This window comes from Magnolia sinica, chromosome 19, assembly GCF_029962835.1.
Source record: "Magnolia sinica isolate HGM2019 chromosome 19, MsV1, whole genome shotgun sequence".
In the NCBI taxonomy this organism is placed as follows: domain Eukaryota; kingdom Viridiplantae; phylum Streptophyta; class Magnoliopsida; order Magnoliales; family Magnoliaceae; genus Magnolia; species Magnolia sinica.
Window position 1 is genome coordinate 55,514,681 of NC_080591.1, and position 11,035 is coordinate 55,525,715.

Sequence of the window (11,035 nt, forward strand, 5' to 3'; positions counted from 1 at the left end):
TATTTATTTAGATAATTCAATATATAATTATAATTTTAAAATTTTAGACTTACTTATTAATCTATTATGTATGTTTTAATGTTGTATTTTTATTTAGATATCAAAAAACCTCAATAATTAAAAATTGTTGGGAAAAATAAAAACAGCCAATGAGATTTGTCACTTTGGATGTCATACATGTAATCAATGAGGTTATAGGAAAATTCCATAACATAATTAAAATAATCAATACATGAATATATTTACATATGTCATGGAATATGTTTTGATTTAAAAATATTTTAAATAAATAAAAAATTATATATAAATATATAAAATATTGGGGAAAAAACTCAACTTTTTGTGTTTGGAAATAATCCCATTTTGGAAAGGAAAGAAAATTAATTTTCTCTTAATAAGTATGGTGTTGAGTACCATACTAATTGCTTGGTGAATAAGAGGACTATCGAGACTTGCTTCACATCGGAACACACGGGGCACAGTCACGATTGTGACCATGGGCTCGGGGTCGAGTTCAATGTGAATGCACGAGTATGTGAGGTAGTTTGGCTGTAGAGGCGCTAGTGGCGCATTTTGCACACGCGCATTAAGTTGCTCGCAAACACTTTCATGGCTAAGATGGATTAGAAAGGCCCAGTCATCAACAAAAGTAATACGAACTGTTAGAACTTAAAACGGATGTATCTTGCAAATTGGAATGAGCTATTGGACATACTATATATGATTTTGGGGTAGGACGAGCTACTCTAGCCACCTAATCCGCTACATCGGTTGCCCACGCCGAATTTGCAAAATACCTTCAGATTGACAGTCGAATTCCTATTTTAATTTTGTTTTTACCATTAATGGTAAGTTTTAGTTTGGTCATATCTCTTCATTCCTTGGGCTTTAGGAGTTGCGTTCAACATAAAAAGTACTTAGAATAATTAGGAGTATAGCATGGTTGAGCCAAATATGATAATGTTTTTGGCCGAAAACCATGAGGTCTAGTGGAAATCACGACCATCTATAAATAGTAAGTTTACTATTTATAGTAAGTCTAGGAGTTTTAGTTATAATATGATTCTGAAACTTCTCCCTAGGGTTCGTAGCCTTATTTAAAGAGCCGTAATCTCATTTTTTATTATCAATAAAATTATTCCAAATTTTCTAGAATTATTTTCTATTTTTCTCCTTTTTCCCATGGATTCGAGATATCTTTGTGAGGAATTCAAAAAAGTTCTATGGATTTGGAACAATTATCCCCTGAGGAAGATAGTACTCGACCTCAACACGCCCTTCCCTACGTCCCTTGGCTGGTTCATTTCAACAATACAATCCATTTGATTAAATCTCCTCATATGAACCAGTAAATTCCCAAAGTGTTTTCTAATCAAGCAAGCATGTTCAATATGAACCTTATCCAACAAGTTTGCAAGGACCAGACAAGTGTAGTGGTCTAATCCAACAAAGCTAAAGTTCTTTTTTTTTTTTTTTTTTTTTTTCTTTCTTTCTTTCTTTCTTTCTTATGGACTTAAGAATTTTCCTTTAGTTTTTCATCTATCAGCATATTGTATTTGCAGAGTTCCACTAGTTTTTTCTTCATGCTTGCTGAATGCAGAACCATACACAAGTTCGTCGTATTCTAGAATCTATTTGGATATAATTGTCAGCAGTCTCAATTACTCTGAGAATGGGTGAATAACGATTTAAGGACAGCGTGATCACAAGTGCTTTAGTCAATGTTCTTAATATTTTCAGTTTATTTTCTTCTATTCCACAATAATCATAAATATGTAATATAAGAATATAAAAATCTCAACAACATATCTAGACATACTTGAAACACCTCATAAAGCTACCTTGCTACTAAAGTAACATCACCAAGTTCTGAGGGTCCCACCATGATGTACTTGTTTTATCCACAATGTCCATCTACCTGGGGAGAGCATTTTAATGCAAGAGCTCAAAAAATGTTGCAGATTCAAAGCTCAAGTTGACCCCTTACAGAAAACAGTGACCACCACCGTTGAAACCTTCCTAAGGCCCACCATGATGTTTATCTGAGATCCAACCTATTCATAAGTTCACGCAGACATGAACGAAGGGAAAACACACATATCAGCTTGATCGAAAGCTTCCATGGGCCCCCAAGAAGTTTTTAATGGTAGGCATTCAATCCCCACTTTTTCCTGTGGTGGGTCTACTTAAGCTTTGGATCTGCCTCAATTCTTGCATAATGCCCTAAAATGATCTCTCCAAATGGATGGACGGTGTGGATACAACACATACATCATGGTAGTGGCCCCCACATAACTTGGCGGACGTCACTTCAGTAGCGAGTAAGCTACTGAAGCTGTCAGTATCTAATCCGCGTCCCACGGACACAAACCCAACATGTTTATACACTAAACTATCCATGCAAAAAAAAAAAAACATAGTGAGCCACACCATGAAAGCGATGATTGGTGAATCCAAGGAGAGGTTTTCTCTTTATGTGATGCTTCAATTTTGGAGTGAGGGTCACCACGTTTGAGTGGTCTCTCTCTCTCTCTCTCATATATATGCATATATTATATGTAAGTTGAAAGTGATGATTGTGGGATCCAATAAGGGGTTTTCTCTTTATATGATACTTCAGTTGGAGGGGGAGAGGGACACCACCTTTGAGTGGTGGTGTTCCCAAGTTATGTAGGAGACTGGTCAAAAAGGAACGTGCACATTCATGAAAACGAGAAATTTGAGTGGTGTGGTTTTGGAAATGATGATGCTTTTGGGGACTGTTTTGTCCTTGTCACTAACCATTTTCTGCTGTGAATTCGGGCCTTTTTCTATCATGTGGCCATGATTGAATTGGGACACCCCGTTTCCTCTTTCTCTTTGGTAGCTCTTTCAGTCCTCTTTTGACTCACCCACCTATTGGGTCCAGCTCTAATAAATAGAGTTGTAAATGGGCTGGGGTGGCTCATTGGGCTTTGGGACTATCCTGCATCTGACCATGCTTGGGCTGGAATACTAGCCCAAGTGCTTGGCATGGGTCTAAAATTTGAGCCCATTTAGTAATACAACTAGGCTCGGGCTATGTTTATAAGCCCTTCAGCATGGTATCAAACGTTTATGATTTCAAGGGAATTTTGGTCATAGAACATGCATGATGGGGCGCAGTTAATGAACAGTCTGGATCTAGCAGAAAAGTGAGTGGTCCGGCTCATGCTCAGCATTTGCATTATCATCACAGGTCAGACTTGGGCCTGAGCCTGGCTCATGCATAGGTTGTTCTTTACGGGCTAGACTTGGACAGAGCTTAGCTCGGACCAAGCCTAGCCTGTTTACAGCCTAATAATATACACAGATGGTTATGAACCATGCCACAAATATCGCCAGGATTTATCGTGGAATTATATATATTATGTTTTCTATAGTAAAAACATTTTGAAGTTAAAATAATTTATAGTCATATATTTATATTTTAAATTTACATTATAGATTAATAAATTATTTTTTAATGTTTTATTTTCAGCAAGATTTATCCAATAAAATGTTTAGAAAAACATCAAAATATGAAATTCTCTAAAGAAATTCCCATGCTGAGAAATTGCCAAGAACCAGAGGAAAGGCTTGGGCCAACCTAGATCTGTCAAAGCCAGCCCACGAAGTATAACATTTGTGTAGGCCCATGGTGGGCTGGAGCCCACTATGATGATTATGCACCGCACAAGCACGAGCCCAGCTACTCTTGAGCAAGATCTGGACTGTTTGTAAGTGTGGGCGATCATGAGTAATCTGTGAAAAAAATGCAATTGTGGCAAGTAAGGCTGAAATTAAACAAAACCTAAGTAAAGTCCTATTATCAACCTCGTAATGAAATATCCAAGTCCAAGCCCAGCCCAGCCCAGAAACTTTGGAAATGGGTGGGCTGGGGACACTGAACATCATAACCTCTGGTTGCGTAATCTATTTAAGGGTTGAGTTGTTCCATGTGGGAAATTTTGACACGTCATCTACAATGGGGCCCATCATATCAATGGTTTAGATCACTTAAAGAAATGTCCACTTGTTGGAAGTCACAAGCTAACCGTACAAACATTTGGCCTGAGGAAGGAATAATTCATCATATGCTAAAATAGGTCGCAACTTGTAATACATCCTAGCTGTTTTCCAGGTGGGGCCCACTAGATATCCAATATCCAGCCAGTTTACTAACTAGCTCGGCCTATTCAACTAGAAATGTACAGCGACACGGACTACTAGCTGTCCACATTCGAACAAACATGTGCAGCCCAACTGATCATTGCTCAGGCCTGAAGTGTAAGATAGCAAATTCACTGTGTAGGCCACCTGATCATGGACATCCTACATCTCCTGGACATGAACCAAATTGTCACAATCCAGGCAGCTTTAAATAGATCAACGGGTTTTTATTGGTTTCGAGGCCCAATCAATAAAAACCATGCAATCAATGTGATGTAGGGTGGGTCGTGGACACTTTCATAGCCAAGATGAACTAGAGAGTCTAATTGGAGGCGGATGTGATCAGGACCGTCGGAATCTTAAAACAGTACTATCTCACAAATCAGAATAAGTTTTCAGGCATATCATATATAATTTTAGGGTAAGAGAAGTTGCTTTAATCACTCAATCCCACTATGCCGGGTTGCCATGCCAAATTTGTGAGAACTCTTTTATTTTCATTTTTATTATAAATAGTCAGTTTTAAGTCGATCATAACTTTTGATCCTTTCAGTTTTAGGAGCCGTGCACAACATGAAAAGGGCTTTAAAAGGTTTAGAGAACAGCGTGGTTAGGTCAAATTGGACACTTAATATTTTTGACTGAAAACCATGAAGTCTAGTAGGAATCATGAGCGTCTATAAATAGTAGTAAGTCATTTTTTTTAGAGAGTTTGAGTCTAAAATTCTATTCTAGGTTTGAGTTCAATATTTAAAGGATTGTAATTTCATTTTTTATTTTCATCAATCAATTTATTTCAAATTTATTAGAAATTATTTTCTATTTTCATCTCCTCGTGGCATCAAGAAATCTATATGAGGCGACTAGAGAGCTTCGTGGAATCGAAGTAGTTATCCTTAAGGAAGATTGATCAACCTCATCACGTCCTTCCCTGCGTCAATTGGTATCAAAGAGGACTCTCCTCAAATTAATGGCAACTAACAACAAAATGGACCAAAATTCTATGGGCAGTGATCCAAAGATTCATTATCTATTGAGAAGAACGGAAGCTTTCCATCGAAAGAGTCAATTGACCATGCAAATGGCTGCAAGCAACTCTCAACCGTATTGCGAATGCGCTAATTCCGCCCCGAGCCCAAGGCGATGCTCAACCACTCGTGGTCACTGTACGGCACAACCCTAATTTTTGTAGAACACTTTTAAAGGTGAATCGGAGAGCTACCCCAAATGAGTTGAGATCTAGCGCCGAGGACATCGATGGTGGCGTTGCCTGACAAGCGGTTCATAGAAACGATTGATTAGATCATGCTAAAAGAGACTATCGAGGTAAGGCTGAACTTTCCAGTTTAAATGGCTTATTGGGTATAGAGGATTTCATCGATTGGTTAGTTAAAGTATAACGATATTTTAATTACATGGACGTGATGGAACATGAAAAGATGAAATTAGTAGCATTCAAATTAAAATCTGGTGTTTTTGCATAGTGGGAGCAATTATAACTCTCACGTGCTCAATAGAACAAGGCGCCCATCCGATCATAGCCATGAATGAGACACCTTCTTGAATCACGATTCCTCCCTAGTGATTACGAGCAAGTATTGTTCTAATAATACCAAAATTACCGACAAGGGAATCAAATTGTCACATATTACATCGAAGAATTCCAGCGATTGGTAACACAGAATGACTTGTCGAAGACCGAATCGCAGAAGGTAACACAATTCATGGGCAATTTACAATCGACAATTTAGGACCGAGTTCAGATACACCCGGTCGGCACCGTAGATGAAGTAGTTCAGTTGGCAGGTAGGGTGGAAACTCAGCTTGTAAGAGTCCCTACTCGGCCTTACCCTTCGACTAAGCCCCCATGATGGGGTCTCATATAGGATTCAACGCTGGCCAAAGGAAAGGAACCAGTAGGAGGATATCCTCAACCTCCTACAACCGCAACCCATGACACAGGGAGTGGTTCATCTAGGCCTTAACGTGCGGCACCTACAACAACAAGTCCGAGTAGGATTTTTACAAATCCTTATAGTCGGCTAAGCTGGCCAAACAATTGTTACTGTTGTGGTCAACCGGGTCATTTATCAAACACCTACCCTCAATGCCCCGCAACTCACTTGGATATTAACAAATGGGGCATTGAAGGTGATGCAATGGAAGAAGGCCCTGAATTTAATGAAGATGAACAAACCGTTGATGAAGGACTTGGGGACGAAGAATGGTTGGCTGAGGATCATGGTGAATCCTTGGTCGTGAGGCGGTTATTATACATTTAAGGAAGGATGTGCACCCGTAGCAACACAATATATTCCATACATGGTGTATCGTCAATGGCAAGGTCTGTGATGTAATCATAAACAGTGACAATAGAGAGAACATTATCTCAAAGATGATGGTGAACAAGTTGCGGCTACCTATAAAAAAGCATCATTCCCCTTACTCGATTGACTGGATAAAAAAGGTGAATGAGACGAATGTAACTGAACAATGCACTATCTCGTTTTCAATTGGTAGAAATTATAAGGATCAAGTACTTTGTAACGTGATCAACATAGAAGCATGTTATATGTTACTCGGCCGACCATGGCAATTAAATCATGATGTGACCTACCAAAGACGAGACAATGTTTACGTCTTCGTCAAGGATAGTCGAAAGATGATCATTACTCCTATGGCACCAAAGAACCACCCCGAAGCTTCTAAAGATGAGGGAAGCTTCCTCTTTACCATTCAGAATTTCGTGAAGGAATTCAAGGAAACCGGTGAGGTGTACGTCATGGTGGTAAAGGGATATGAATTAGAGCTCTTAAACATCCTTCCAAGTTTAAGGTTATTGCTGAATGAATTCAAAAAAATTAGACCTGAAGAGTTACTCGATGAATTGCCCCTCATGTGTGACATCCAACATTACATAACCTCGTCCCCTAGGGCTAGCTTGTCCAACCAACCTCACTATCGGATGAGTCTGAAAGAGGTTAAGATACTTATGGGGCGGGTGTAGGAATTGATCCATAAGGGTCTTCTGAGAGAGAGCATGAGCCCATAACTCGTGCTAGCATTTTTAACATCTAAGAAATATGAGAGTTGACGCATGTGTGTCGATAGCCGGGTAATTAACAAGATTAAATATCGGTTCGCAATACCACGGTTGGATGACATGCTCGATATGTTAGAAGGTTGCAAGGTGTTCTCTAAACCAGATTTGAGGAGCGAGTGCCATCAAATTCGTATCCGACCTGGTGATGAATGAAAAACAGCATTCAAGACTAAGGATGGGTTGTATGAGTGGTTGGTCATGCCCTTCAGTCTATCGAATGCAATGAGCACTTTTATGCATGTGATGAATCAAGTGTTGAAGCCATTCATTAGCCAATTTGTGGTAGTATATTTTGATGGCATCCTGATTATAGCCAAGGTGAGACGGAGCACATGGAACATCTCGAGTAGGTGCTACAGGTCCTGACAATTAACAAGTTGTACCTCAACTTGAAGAAGTGCAGTTTTTTAAACAAATAGGTTGTTGTTCTTAGGATTTGTTATGACATATACAGGCATCTATGTAGACGATGAAAAGGTGCGATTCATCAAGGAATGGCCAATCCCGATGAACATTCATGAAGTGAGGAGTTTCCACTCGTTTGCGACCTTCTATCGTCAATTTGTGTGGAATTCAACACTATAGCCGCACCCATTATAGATTATATGAAAAAAATCCCATTTCAGTGGACCGATGAGGCTGACAAGAGCTTTGCTGAAATCAGGCATTGATTGTTTACAATACCAATCTTGGTTCTTCCCAATTTCGATAAGCTATTCGAGGTTAGGTGTGATGACTCATAATTCAAATTTGGAGGAGTCTTATCACAGGAAGGCATGTCAATAGCCTTATACAGTGAAAAGCTCAGCAAAGCCTGAAAGAAGTTGTCGACATATGAGCTTGAGATGTATGTAGTTTTTCAAGTGCTACGACATTGACGGCATTATCTGATTCAAATAGAGTTTGTTCTCTACAACGACTATTAAGCCTTAATGTTTATTAATAGTTAGGCTAACATGCATCATGTACATGCTAGATGGGTTGCAGTTTTATAGAAATTCATATTCGTTTTAAGGAACAAGTTAGGGTAGCAGAACAAGGTGGCTGATGCTATTAGCCATCGTGCATCACTACTTATTACGATGAGTACTGAGGTGGTCAGTTTCTACTATCTCAAGTAGTTGTATACCAAGGATGAGGACTTCAAGGATGCATGGGTGAAGTGTCAAGAGGGTCATTCCAGTGACTCACATATGCAAGACAGTTTCCTATTCAAATGGAATCAAGTATGCATCCCTTAAAGCTCTCTAAGGGAGTAGATTATTCAAGAGCTACATGAAGGTAGCCTTTGTGGATACCTTGAGTGAGACAAGGCGCGAGCTCTTTTTGAGGAGTGGTATTATTGGCCACAATTGGTACGTCACATGGGTAAAGTAATGTAGCGATGTTATGTTTATCAGACCTCCAAGGGAAAGTCTCAGAATACGGACCTCTACACCCCATTCCCTATGCTTGACAGCCCTTGGGAGGACTTATCTATGTACTTCGTGCTTTTTTCTCTCATGAACACCGCGCGGCATGGATTCAGTGTTTGTGGTAAATTGTTTCTCAAAGATGGCGCACTCTATCCCATATAAGAAGATTCTCAATGCAACACATGCAACAAACCTATTCTTTAGAGAGGTTATGCAGCTACACGGAGTTCCCAGGACCATTACTTCTGACCATGACATGAAGTTCATTAGCCACTTCTAGCAGACTTTATGAAATTGGTTCAGTACGCAACTTTAATTTAATAGTGCATACCACCCACAGACCGATGGACAGACTGAAGTTGTGAATCGCAGGTTGAGAAACCTTTTTCGGTGTATTTCTAATGACAAACCGAAGAAGTGGGATTTGACCTTGTCTCAAGTGGAGTCTGCATTCAACAACATAGTGAACCACTCGACATAAAAGTCTCCATTCCATATTGTTTGTTGATGCAGAAATCAAGTTAGCCCTCCTAGACCTTCAAATACCTGCACACAAAAAAGATAAAGGAGACCCTGGCTGCAACAGGGGACCCTCCGATGCCTAAATTATGTAGGGAATCTGGGTCTGGTCGAGAACAGGATTTTTGGGCTTAAGATTATGCCTACCTTTATACTCCTATTTATATGTGAGAAGAGGACGGTGGCACGGATTGCGATCTTCCTACTTAATAAGAGCGTATTGTAGAGGGATTCGCATCCCAAATGTGTCGTCGATATCTTCTGAGATATTCGGCTAAGATCTCAGACAAATCTCTTTGATGAGATCCTAGTTGTCATAATTACGAGAAACATGCAGTAGAAAACCGAGGCCTAGCAGGAAGTCCGAGGAACAGTGCATTGACCAGGACCTTCCGACGAGCAGTGGCCGGGCTTTCCCTTAACATTAGGCGAATTCCCGACCTGCCAAGCTAAGGTCGTGTCTGAGCATCGTGTCCAAGCATAGACTCCGAGCTCCTTTCATTAGTAAAGGTGAGATCTAGAGTGACCGTCCTCCCCATCTCATTGTTCGGTGCTGGGGTTCTTCCACAACTCTTCCGAGCATGGCATGCTCGGCCCCATGCGGGGTCATGCCTGAGAGGCTCTTTTAGGGGGTTCGAATGTTGACTTGGGCATGAATACGGTCCTAGTGGAGCTCAAACTATTCAGAGAGAGAGAAGAGTCACTCCCGGGATGTTTAGGATCTCAATGGTCATGAGTGGCTTTGGTCGATCGTGTGACTCGTCATGGACATCTAATCCGACCTCGCATGTCCGTCCAACTCATTTTCACCCATAATAGAAGCCCACTACTTTCGAGTTGATCAAGGTGAGCTTAGGAAATAAGTTGGTGTAGTCAGGTCGAATGTGAGAAGGTCGAGTCAGTTCATCATTAATGTGAAGATAGGCTGCAGGTGTGGAGATCGAGGGAGATATGCAGATGTCGTATGGTGCGCTCAACGAGGCATGCGCTGGTAGGGTGCCTTTTTGCTCTCCGGCTTATGGGGCATGGACACGTGGTATCACCTGGGGAGTCGTGTCATCGGGCGAGTGAGAGGTCTCCACATGGTCACATGTGTTCACAACCCCAAGTGTAGGGTCGCGATGTAGTACTAACTCGGTGAGATCGAGGTCGAATCCATAGGGACTAAACTTGTACATAATCTAAAAATAACTAAAACTAGAACTAGAAAAAAATCTAAATTAAATTCTGAAATAGTTGAGAGGAATTGTGAATAAAGTATTAATAATTAAAAGGAAACTAGAGCGCCAAGGATCCACTTGTAGCTATTAGAATGTTACCTTACTTGATTCAATAAGTAAAACTAGAATCAGAGTCCTATCCTATCCAATTGGAAGATGAAGCAATTAAATCAAATCTCTAAACTTTTCATTAATCTAATCCTCAATTAAAGAGTATTGTGGTAATTGGAAGGGAATTCATGCATCCATGATGCCCAGAAGACGATAGTGAATCATGAGTTTTACCAATCTCACAATCTCAAAACAAGAAAAGAAGATATTCAAAGCTATCACAGTATCTAGTATAATTTGAGTCACAATAAATCATAGAAAACTAAAAATATTCTTTAAATTCAAACTAGAAATCAATGACGTTCAACATAAACAAGAATAAAAGCAAAGGAAGCATCAAAATAAATTATATCTTTACCTCTTAGCCCTATCTAAGATATTAACTAGTCATAGCTAACTCAAAAACAAAAGATAAAAGATATATTAGACTTCATGAAGAAATCGAAGTGGAAGAGCATTGTTAGTGCTCCACCTAATCCTTATTCTCCTTTTTAAAT